Genomic DNA, 12,615 nt, shown 5'->3' with positions numbered 1-12,615 from the left:
GAGGAGGCGGATACAAGGAGTCCCTGAATTGTAGAAGGGATGGGGGAACCAGACATGGTCAGGGTCATAGAGCTTGGCTGTTGGTGGCCTGCAGGCACTGAGGGGACTGGCAGGCAGAAGAAACATGGATGCTTTCATAGCTCTCTGGTACTTAGCTTCATAAACTCTTAGATCCTGCAGTGGGTAAGAGGTGAGAGGGTCCTCAGGACTCCAGTTCAGCAAGACATCCACCCTGTATTTCAGTTACCTCTTGTGGTGGATTAAACGTGGCCACCTAGTCCCTCCTGTGCCTCCTTCAGAGGTAAGATCTCTCCTCGACATTCCTGTTAAACTGTCTCTTGGGACCCCTTAGAGCAGTGAAAGGAAGCAGAAGGGAAACTTCTGAAGTGAGCCCCAGCGATGGGGCTTGGGGACACACCACCCCAGGGCAGAGCATCTTACTGTTTTAAGCTGATGGAACAGTAACAGCATGATAAGGTTTCTAGAAGCTTCCTCTGTTCTCCCCCTGCAGTCAGTCACTAAACCTAGGCAGAACGAACTTTCTTTCTTTCTTTTTTCTTTCTTTCCTTCCTTCCTTTCTTTCTTTCTTTCAAAGATTTGTTTATTATATCTATCTATCTATCTATCTATCTATCTATCTATCTATCTATCTATCTATCTATCTAGTATGTATATCTACACTGTTGCTGTCTTCAGACACACCAGAAGAGGACATCGGATCCCATTACAGATGGTTGTGAGACACCATTTGGTTGCTGGGAATTGAACTCAAGAACTCTGGAAGAGCAGGCAGTACTCTTAATCTCCAGTCCCCTGTTTGTTTGTTTGTTTGTTTGTTTGTTTGTTTCTATCTATCTATCTATCTATCTATCTATCTATCTATCTATCTATCTTTTTTTTTGAGACAGTGTTTCTCCGTGTAGCCTTGGCTGTCTTGGAACTCTGTACATCCACCTGCCTCTTCCTTCTGAGTGCTGGGACTAAATGCATGTATCACCCCCTGAAGCCACCATCAGAACCTCATGTGAGAAGCAAGGATCACCCTTATCTCTGAAGATAATGGGATACAGAGAAATGATGGAATACAGAGACAATGGGATACAGAGAGATAATGGGATACAGAGATGGTGGAATACAGAGAGATGATGGGATACAGAGAGATGATGGGATACAGAGACGATGGGATACAGAGAGACGATGGGACACAGAGAGACGATGGGATACAGAGAAATGATGGAATACAGAGACAATGGGATACAGAGAGACAATGGGATATAGAGAGACAATGGGATACAGAAAGATGATGGGATACAGAGACGATGGGATACAGAGACGATGGGAGACAGGAGACAATGGGATACAGAGAGACGATAGGATACAGAGAGACGATAGGATACAGAGAGACGATGGGAGACAGAGAGACGATGGGAGACAGAGAAGTTTGCAGGTTGTCACCATCAGGTCAGATGACTTTGCTCTCCTTATTTCCTCACAATCATCCACAAACCTTCCATTGAAGCACCCAGGCTTACCAGTTAGGAGGATTCTGTGTTTACACACAAAGTCTCTCACGTCACCCAGAACTTACATTAAATACATTTGTGCATTTTCCTTTGGCTACCAGGACTTCCACCATGAGCTCAGCTGGATAAGGAAACTCTGTTTTCTCTCCTTACACAGAACTAACCCCTCAGAGAGTTATGCAATCGCCCCCCATCCATCAGGACCCCCTATACGTCATGCCAATCAACTCTATACAGACAGGCCGAGGTTCGCCTTCCAAACCTCCAACTGTCCGGGCCATGGTGATCCTACTGCTTCCCAATTTGAGTTCTGTTCAGCCCAAATCTCCTTAGGCAGTCTCAGAAAACTGGGAGCACCTTTAATGTCACAGGGACAGGGGAAGATAATCTATGCGGTCCCAGTCAGCTCCATGACCCCAGGAACCCTGCTTGAGTCCAGTGCCAAGCCTGAGTGGAGACTTAGGAGTCTAAGCCCCTGAGAAAGGCCTCTGACTACCCTATCCCACATTCCTGTAAGCATAACCCTTACCTTCTGTGAGGAGAGCATCAGTTTTTGCACTTTTTCCTGGAACAATTATTTTGTGCTGTACATCTGACCTGTGTAAAAATAGAAGGAGAAATCTGAGCTCACCGCTAAATTGGACTAAAGCCCTCATGGCGATTTAGACTGAAATGCCTTTAACGCTTTGAATATTTCATGATAGTTGAGTTTAGAGTAGAATAACCAGCATTATTTATTAATGAATGGTCGGTCACCCATCATAGGTATTAATATATTTTGCTGCACAGTGTCAGCCAGGGGATGTTAGCTTCAAGGTTCATGTTTAATGTGGCAAAATGTAGTGATCACTCACTCAGGCTTTTGACAAAAGTTCCGAGACTCATTGTGAGCCTTCTACTCACCGCTAGGTAAGGGGGGGAAAGGATGGCCGCAGTCTAGGCCCAGTAAAGCTAGGCTAAGATGTTCCCTAGCAGAAACAGTGCAGTAACCTCTTAGGCTAGCGTTCTGACACAGGGAGGTACCTGAGGTGACTCACTTAGAGAGAAGAGGTTTGGGTGGTGGTTGTTGTTGTTGTTGTTGTTGTTGTTGTTGTTGTTGTTGTCGTCTCCTTTGAGCCTGTGATGGCACAGCAGGGCATGGTGGACATAGGCAGGAAGCCAGTCACATCACAAAGCCAGGAGGCAGAAAAAGAGAAAGGCTTCCTTCAAGGGCACGCCCCCCATGACCCAAGCCTCCTCCAGTCCTCAGCATCCTGCAGTTCTCAGCATCACCACCCTCAAGACCAGGAGGTGAATGTGTGAAGCATTTCAGGATGCTGACTCAAACCTTAGCACTGCCTCACCCATGACTCTGCACGGTCACCAGCATACGGACAATGGCGACCTTAACTGTGAGCCATCATGAGAAGGGTGAGTACCGTACAATACGATGTGGAAAGGGGCTAGGCTTGCCCCGGTGGCTAAAAGCACTTGATGCTTTTGCAGAGGAACTAAGGCTGGTTTCTTCCACCCACATGGGATGGCTTACAACCACTCATAACTCCAGCCTCAGGGCATCTGATGAGATCCTCCATAGGCACCTGCATGCATGTGGGGTACATATAGCCATACAATCAATCAATCAATCAATCAATAAATAAATAAATAAAATTTCAAAATGTTTTAAAGATGTGAGAGAGAATTCGTCTAACCTTTATTATAGTATGTTGGTATAATTGTTCTAAATTTATTTTTATTACATTTGTTTATTTAGTATGTACATGGGTGTATCACGGCACACACGTTGAGAGCAGAGGACAGCTTGTAGTAATGGGTTCTCTCTCTCTCTTTCTCTGAAGCATGGGGGACCTGGGCAATCAAACTGAGATATTGTCTTGGTGGCATTCACCTCGGTGGGCCACTGTGCTGTCAGACTGCTCTATTTTATTAGTAGTAACTGTTGATCGCCTAATTGAGCTTTAATTATAAATTAAATTGTATAGATATAGGAAAAAAATCACAGACTACATAGGTTTGCAGCGTCAGGCTCTTGTTGGGAACCTTGGACTTCATGCAGTCTCCCTGCATGAGAGACTGCACTATCTATGTTTGGCTTAGAACTCAGTGCAAAGTGCTTCAACCATGGGTACAAAAGAAGTAAATAGGCTTAGCTGTATTAGAAAGGATTTGCCGTGACCTGAGGGAAACTCGCTGCTCTAAGCAGCTCTCCCAGGTCTTGATGGAATGCCGTTCATCCCCTCGAGTCCCTTACCCTTGTCAGACCATTCAGCAAGCAGGACTCAGAGGAGGAGCTTGAACCACCCCAGGGAATTTTGAGCATTCTGAACAGAAAGGATTCCATACAGGAAATGTAGAAATGTACTGGAGGGACCCAACGGGTGGGCTAACTCCCCAGAGTCCGCTCAACTCATCTGCCTCTGAGGCTCCCAATACAAATACCAGCCCAAACCTGATCTTTCAGTTAATGGTTGTTGCATTAACGTTTTAGGAAACTGCTAAAAATCTATTCCCAGGAACTGGGAGTGATGGTCTACCAACACTAGGGAAGCTGAGGCAGGGGGATCTTAGTCAAGGCCAACATGGGTATGGGCTACCTGCGACCCTGTTTTAACACCTCTCTCCCCGAATAAAAAAAGCTTATTCTAAGGTTGGGGATTTAGCTAAGGGGTAGAGCGCTTGCCAAGGAAGGCCAAGGCCCTGGGTTCGGTCCCCAGCTCCAAAAAAAAAAACCAAAAAAAAAAAAAAAAAAAAGCTTATTCTGAGAAGAACGTAATACAAAGTCTATGTTATTTTAGATAAGCTTTTGGTGAAACTAATTTTCAGTCGTATTTGGTATTAATTTGAGCTGCTGGAGCTTACGTGAACGTGGCCATTCTATGACACCATCAGATTGGATTCTTTCATGAGTACTTAAAAAGAGAGAGAGAGAGAATCATTCTTGATGTTTGAATTTGTCTGTTGGGAGACAAGGTCTTTGTGTAGCTCAGGCTGACCCCAAATTCCTAATCTTTCTGCCGTGGCCTTCGAAATGCTGAGATAATGTGTGTGCTACCATAGGGACTTAGCTGTCATATTTGGAGTTTTGAAACAGGGTCTTGGGTCTGCAGAGATGGCTCAGAGGTTAAGAGCACTGACTGCTCTTTCAGAGGTCCTGAGTTCAATTCCCAGCAACCACATGGTGGCTCACAACCATCTGTAATGGGGATCTGATGCCCTCTTCTGGTGTGACTGAAGACAGCGACAGTTACTCACATGAAATAAATAAAATTTAAAAAACAAACAAAAAACAAAAACAGGGCCTTGCTATGTAGCCCAGGTTGGCCCCCAACCATCTTACTATTGGCCACTGTCCCTTTCGGTCCTTTCCCATGTGTGCTTTCTTTCTTATCCATTCAGAAGTCTATTTCTCTTAGTCTTTCCTCAGTCCCTCTTTAGAGCTGTTGAGTCTATCCACAGAAAAGTGTGTGTGTGTGTGTGTGTGTGTGTGTGTGTGTGTGTGTGTTTGTGTGTGTGTGTTTATTTTCTTTCTTTCTTTTTTCTTTTTTTTCGGAGCAGGGGACCAAACCCAGGGCCTTGCACTTGCTAGGCAAGCGCTCTACCACTGAGCTAAATCCCCAACCCCGTGTGTTTATTTTCTAAATAATCTCCATTTGGCTCTTTGTTTTAACTGTGCTCGTGGTTGCTCACTAAACCCTGTTATAATGGCTTCTAGGGTTGGCTGTGCCACTATGCGTTGGCAACTCATGACCACCTGCAGGAAAAACTGGAGTAGGGACAAGGATGGGTCTGCCATGGATTAATAGCACCCCTATTCCAGAACGGCTTAGTTCTGCACAGCTCTTGCCCCTGGTTCAAACTAAACCTCATGCCAGCACTCCGCAGATGAACTTCGGGACTATTGGATCCCCTCTGTTTATTCCTCTTTCCCACATGGCCATATTGGATAAACCTCCTCTCTGCTTCTCTTTTAATTGGCATACTGGGGGGGGGGGTTACCCTTAGCTCGTTGCAGCTGCCAGCACAGAGGCTGGTTCTCTAGAAACTCTGGTAACAGTACCATCCCGTGGCTTTCTAAGGCACATCATTCAGGGGATGTGATTTATAACAAGATTAACCAAAGCTTAAAGTTGAGGTAGCATTTCAAAGTAAGGTAAACAATGTATGAGTCAGTTGACTTTCCTCTAAGGAAGTTCCTTCAGCAAATGAGGTAAAGGTGGTTTTACGAGGTGCATTGTTTAGGTGTTGGGGATGAAAGAGGGTTTGGATTCTGCTAAAGTCGCAACTGCAAACACTGTCGCCATTTAAGGTTAGATTGTTGTTCTTAACATCCTTGTTTGCAGGACGTTAGGGAGCGCTATCTCTGGAGGCAATTGCAATTTTATCAGCTGTGTTGAAACTTTTGACTCCAAGATTAACAGGAAGCTAGGTCCCAGGGCCAGCGCCTCCTTCCCGCCCCGGACCCTCCCTTTCTTGTCCATCTTGTTTCAATCTTCCCTCATTCCTCTTGAGCTTTTCCTAGATGTAGATACAAGTGATTTTTAAAAATCGCTTATTTTAAAGTTTACCCGTGGTGGACTGTCTAAAGTTTATTAAACAAGGTTATACATGTGTTTAGTGCTCACCCTGGGATGCTTTGAGTTTAAGTCCTGTGCCCAGGTCATAGCAACGTATATTAAACTGGTAAATTGCTTATGTCATTTGAGCTTTCTGAGAAGCAGGCTCTGGAAATTGGGGTTGCCTTACTCCCCGTTTCAGACCCAAATTTGTTCATCTCAAAATGTCTTCCGGAGCTGTAACAGGGAGAAAGAGCTGCAAAGCAACCCAAGAGTTAAGATGTCACATCCTTAAAATCAGGAGGCCACACAGGATCAACGGAGGTCACTATGACTTTTTAAGGATCTATTTATTTTATGTATATGAGTGCTCTATCTGCATGTACACCTTCGTGTCAGAAGAGAGCATTAGAACTCATTATACAGATGGTTGTGAGCCACCATGTGGTTGCTGGGAGTTGAACTCAGGAACTCTGGAAGAGCAGCCAACGCTCCTAACTGCTGAATTATCTCTCTAGGCCCCAAGGTCGCTTCTTTTTCGATGATATAAAAGTGCCTTGTATGGGTAAGAGAAGTTGGAAGCTCAGCTATGGGAAGGAAACTCAGCCATGTAGAGAAAGTACAACAGGGAGCCCTGGCTAATTGCCTCAACTTCCCCAATTGTTTCCTGCAGTATGTTGTGAGCACCTAGGTCAATGATGCTATTCTGTCTGCCCGTCTGTCTGTCTATCACCTATCACTTACTATCTATTCTTTTTTAAAATTTATTTCATATATGTGGGTATACTGTAGCTGTCTTCACACACACCAGAAGGGGACATTGGATCCCATTACAGATGGTTGTGAGCCACCATGTGGTTGCTGGGATTTGAACTCAGGATCTCTGGAAGAACAGTCAGTGCTCCTAACCACTGAGACATCTCTCCAGCCCTGCTATTTATTCTTTCACTTTGGCTTGCTATATACTTAATAAACTTACTTGTGCAAAAGTAAAAATATAAATATCATAGGTCATTCTTTTTTTTTTTTAAAGATTTATTTATCTATTCTATATAAGCACACTGTAGCTGTCTTCAGACACACCAGAAGAGGGCATCAGATCTCATTACAGATGGTTGTGAGCCACCATGTGGCTGCTGGGATTTGAACTCGGACCTCTGGAAGAGCAGTCAGTGCTCTTAACCGCTAAGCCATCTCTCCAGCCCCATCATAGGTCATTCTGTATAGATGAGTCACCCTGGGCAAAACCTTGGCTTTTCTCTTAGCTAGGCCTGCTCTACTAGTGGCATTATTGAAATAGGGGCCCTAGAGCAGTGGTCCCTGAAGAAAAAGTTTCCTCAGAAGTCTCAACCAGGAAGAGGAAAGGGTCGCCCCGCCCTGGCTCAGAAGGTGGAGCTTTCTTCCCTGGAAGAGATTTCAAAGTTCTGGTTGATCAACACGGTTAAACTGGGAAGGGTAAAGAGAGACCAGGAGTCCCTCTCACTTTGGTTAAGCCCCAATAGAAGGAAGCTCATTTTCCTTTACCAATATCTGGTTCCTAATTTCTTTGAAGTATGGGAAAGCAGGGGCAAGTTTATAAACTTAAGTCGTTGCTCAACAACAATGTAAATGTTTTTTGATGGAAACATGGACTTTGGGGTACAATGTTTCTTAACCTTCCTGTTGCAGCAAACCTCCTGTGACACTGTCATGGTGGAGGAAGGAGAGAGAGAGAGAGAGAGAGAGAGAGAGAGAGAGAGAGAGAGAGAGAGAGAGAGAGAGACTCTGGTATTGTCTAGTCAGTCTCTGCTGACACTCACTGCTGGGCAGAAAGGATTCAGGGTCCTTTCTAGGCACCTGCCGAGTTTTATCACGTGGTCCTTCTATGGCCACACCACTATTGGGAAGCTCTAACTCTACTGTGTGCATGGCCTCTGTCACTAGCAAGAAGGGGAGAGCACTTTGTTCTTTCCTGGTAGGGTGAATGAAGTCCAGCTTTTTCAGATGGGAATATCTGGGGAGGAGAAGTGAGTTCAACAGTGCCCAGGGAGGGTGAGTCTCATCCTCCCATTTGGCAGTTCCCTCAACGTACCCTCAAAGGAAGGTTGGGCTACCTTTTCATATCCTAGCAGAGCTGGAAGCCCAGGCCTTCTGCCTTTTATGGCAGAAGTGGATGAAGCTGGGCTGGCATGACGGCTCAGGGTATAAAAGTGTTTACCACTAAGCCTGGAGATCTGAGTTCTATCCCTGGGACACACATGGTGGGAGGAGAGACCATAACTGGCTTCTTCAGGTTGTTTTCCTTCGTCTGCACTCATGCTTGGCACATGGACACCCACCCACAAAGACACCCCGCACCTTTAATCCAAGCACTGGGGAGGCAGAGTCAGGCAGATCTCTGTGAGTTCAAGACCAGCCGGATTTACATAGAGAGTTCCAGGTTAGCCAGGGCTCCAGGGAGAGATCCTGTCTTAAACAAACAAACAAACAAATAAGATTTGTTTGATGGGCTAAGAGATGACTTAACAGTTAAAAAACACCCACAGGTGTTAAGAGCACTGGCTGCTCTTCCAGAGGACCTGGGTTCAGTTCCCAGTACCTACATGGCAGCTCATAGCAGTTCGTAACTCCAGTTTCAGAGGCTCTGATACCCTCAGACAGACGTACATGAAGGTAAAACACCAAAGCACGTGAAATAAATAAACAAACAAACAAGCAAACAAAACCCTCAAATCCTCAGGAATTCCAATTCTGGGGAATTGCATGCATATAGACACATGCACGTAGAATAAAATTAAATCTTAAAAATAAAAATTTAGCCAGCACAGAGAGACAGAGGCAGGTGAATTTCTGTAAGTTCAAGGCCAGTCTGGTCTACAGAGTGAGTTCCAGAACAACCAGGGCTACACAGAGAGCCATGTCTGGAAAAACCAGAATTTTTTAATTTTAATCTTACTTTCACTTTTTTTTTTTTGGTATTTTTATCCAGAAGTGTAACAGCTGGATGCCATAGTAATCCTTTCTTTTTCTTCCAAGAATCTCTGTAAAATTCTGCACGATCATTGTGGCCCTTGACTTCCCAGCAGCAGTGCACGCGCGCTCTAATTCTTCCACAGTCAACACTATTATTTTGTTTTTCCTTCGTTTGCTTTTTAGACCCGGAATTATGAGCCCAGCGCACTCTCTACCATGGCCAAGCACACCCTGGGGTATTAACAGCTATTCTAGTGGGTGCAAATCAGTTAGTTTTGATTTGCATTTGCCTGATGATTGTGATTGGAGCAGCATCCCATCTGCCTGCTGACCCTGGTTGGTTATCTTCTTTGGAGAAATATCTACCCTGAATTTAATTTTAGATGTATATAGAAGTACTCTCTCCAGCACCACATAAACTGAAATGAGAATACAGAGATTAGCATGACCCCTGCACAAGGATGACACGAACATTTGTAAAGTGTTCCATATTTAAAAATATATAGGGGTTGGGGATTTAGCTCAGTGGTAGAGCGCTTGCCTAGCAAGCGCAAGGCCCTGGGTTCCGTCCTCAGCTCCAAAACAAACAAACAAACAAAACACACACACACACACACACACACACACACACACACACACACACACACAGGCCTAAGTCAGTGGCCCCGTAAATATAATGTGACCTGAGGCTATGCCAGCGACTGAAAGTGGTTCTGTGATATACACAGAATGGAAAATAGCGGGCTTATACAGACAGCTCATTTCTCTGTCTTCAGCTTAAGTAGAAACTAATTTTAAACCCACCTTCTTTACTAATAGCTGGCTTATTCTCTATGCAACATGAAAAGTGTTCTTTGAGGGGCTGGAGAGATGGCTGGTTAAGAGCACTGACTGCTCTTCCAGAGGTCATGAGTTCAAATCCCAGCACCCACATGGTGTCTCACAATCATCTGTAAGGGGATCTGATGCCCTCTTCAGTCTGATGCTGTCTTCTGTCATGCAGGCATACATACAAATAGAGCACTTGTATACATAAGTAAAAACTCTTTTTAAAAAGTGTTCTTTGCCTAGGTGTTGTGGTGCACCCTGTAATACAACTCGGGTTACACAGTGAATCCAGTCTCAAAGGGAAAAGTCTTTTCTATTGAAGGGGACATCTTTTAGTTTTTATTTTTAAGACTAGAGCTATTTGCTTTGCAGCGTCCCAGCTGCTTTTTAAAATGGGAAAGTCCAAACTCTTCAGAGAGTTCTAGAAATTTCAATGGACCTATTGCCTGCTGCCATGTCTGCATGGGGACAGTTTGATAGTTTAAAATATTGACAATAAGGGGTTGGGGATTTAGCTCAGTGGTAGAGTGCTTGCCTAGCAAGCACAAGGCCCTGGGTTCGGTCCTCAGCTCTGAAAAAAAAGAAAAAAATTGACAATAAAATAGTTGTTGCAGTTTCTATCTCTCTGCACCACAACGAAAGCTGCGTTTTAATTATCGGTGTTGTAAAGACTGAATTGCTGATGAATGCATACTAATGATCTTTCCAGAAAGATCCTCTGGTAATTAGTCCAATCAAATGCACTTTAAAATGTTTGCAATTGTAAATATTAGTTTTTTAGAAGATGAAAATTAAATAACCGAGGGGAGGAGTTTGTGGAATTGGGATGAATGGACTTTGATTTATGTAGAGGAGCAAGGACTCCGGTTGAGGTCCAGGGAGTGGGGAACAGGGGCGTTTTTTTGCACCAGAAGACAAAGGGTCTCAGATCACTGACGTGAGGACACCTGTCCCAGGACAAGTTCTGCAGACAATGCAGTGTCCTTCCATCCTTACCCCTACCCTGTGGGGTTGAACATTCACTCCCTAGGATTCCTCCCTTCTGCTTCTCTCTGGGGCAGAAGATGCAAGGCGGATTGAGGGTTCAGGCTAAAGTCAGGCTCCCGAGCTCAGGTAGCAGGCTACACACACCGGGTTCTGTGCTCCGTACCTCTGGCGTCTGGTCACGCAGCGCCCTCTCGCGGCGGGAGCGAACAGGTGCTGCGACCCTAACCCCTGCGGAAACCGCTTAACCAGTGCCACCTTAGATCCCCTGATCAAGAATTAAGGGGAAAGGGTGCCAACAAGCAGTGCTGAAATTGCTCGACATCAGTTGGCAAGGGAAAAAAATTACTAGAAACTCTCAACACTAGTTTCATAGTCAGCATATAGTGCAAAAATTAATTTGCGATATGTTGTAGACACAAACACAAAAGCTGTAAGTCTAAACTAAAGGTTTAGGGTGAGCAAATATCTTTGTACTGTAGACTTCCACATTTATTATTATTATTAGTTTTTTTAAGATTTTTATTTATTTATTTATATTATGTATATGACTACACTGTCGCTGCTTCAGACACACCAGAAGAGGGCATCAGATCCTATTACAGATGGTTGTGAGCCACCATGTGGTTGCTGGGAATTGAACTCAGGACCTCTGGAAGAGCAGTCAGTGCTCTTAATCGCTGAGCCATCTCTCCAGCCCCTATTATTAGTTTTAGAACCGGATCTTTTTATGTAGAACTTTCTGTCTTGGAACTCGACAGATAGATCAGGCTGGCCTCAAACTCACAGAGGTAGGTTCCCCTTTGCAAGCATTAAAGTCGTGTGTGTTTGTGTGTGTGTGTGTGTGTGTGTGTGTGTGTGACCATACACACCCACTACCGTGTTTATTGCACCAGTGTTTATCTTAGCCGAGTTATGTAGAGGTAGGGTTAGAATAAATCGTTTCTGTTTTGTTTGGGTTTGGTTTTTTGGTTTTTTGAGACAGGCGTTCTCTGTGTAGCCTTGGCTGTCCTGAAATTTGCTCTGTAGCTAAGGCTGGCCTCAAACTCAGAGATCTGCCTGCCTCTGCCTCCCAAGTGCATCAAAGGTTATTTCTACCACCTCCTGGCTTGGAATGAACCTTGAAGGACACAAAGAAATTTAGAAAATAGATAAATTGGATTTGATTAACACTTGAAATCCCGGGGCTGGAGGGATGATGGCCCCATAGTTTAGAAAAGCTGCTGCCCTCGATGTTGACTGGGGTTCCGTTTTAGCATCCGCACAGGCAGCTCATTGGCATGTGTGCATTAACAGCTCCGTCTTTAAGTCAGCGGCTTAGTAGTGGCTCATGGGTTTAATCCCATCCCTGGAGAAGCAGAGGCGAGCAGTCTCTGTGGGTTTCAGGCTTCAGGGATTTCACTATATATATAGCAAGTTCTAGGCCACCCAGAGCTACACGATGAGATCCTATCTCAAAGATAAACAAACAAACAAACAAACAAACAAATAAGTGGTGAGCCCCAGCCAGAGAGTTGTCTCAGTGGCAAAGCCATCTTCTAAGCTAGAAGTGGTGGCACATGCCTTTGATCCCAGTAGGCAAAGGCTGGTCATCTTTGTGAGTTCAAGGTCAGCCTGCTCTAAATAGCAAGTTCCGGGACAGAAAAAAAAAAAGACAAAAAGAAGACCCAGGTTCAGTTCGCAGGACACATATAATAGCTCACCTGATTGCAACCCCAGTTCTAGGGGATCCGCCTTGCCTTTTTCTGGCTTCCTCAGGTAGCAGGCATGTATAT

The 12,615-nt window shown here is 44.7% G+C and overlaps 1 pseudogene; it reads left to right on the top strand.

Moving 5' to 3' along the window:
* Nucleotides 1-9,423: 9,423 nt before the first annotated feature.
* On the top strand, nucleotides 9,424-9,524 carry LOC116897439 (annotated as a pseudogene).
* The last annotated feature ends 3,091 nt before the right edge of the window (nucleotides 9,525-12,615 follow it).

The sequence above is a fragment of the Rattus rattus genome, chromosome 3 (genome assembly GCF_011064425.1).
Source record: "Rattus rattus isolate New Zealand chromosome 3, Rrattus_CSIRO_v1, whole genome shotgun sequence".
NCBI classification, from domain to species: Eukaryota; Metazoa; Chordata; class Mammalia; order Rodentia; family Muridae; genus Rattus; species Rattus rattus.
The sequence above is the reverse complement of the archived record's forward strand: the minus strand, read 5'-3'. Positions and strand labels throughout refer to the sequence as shown.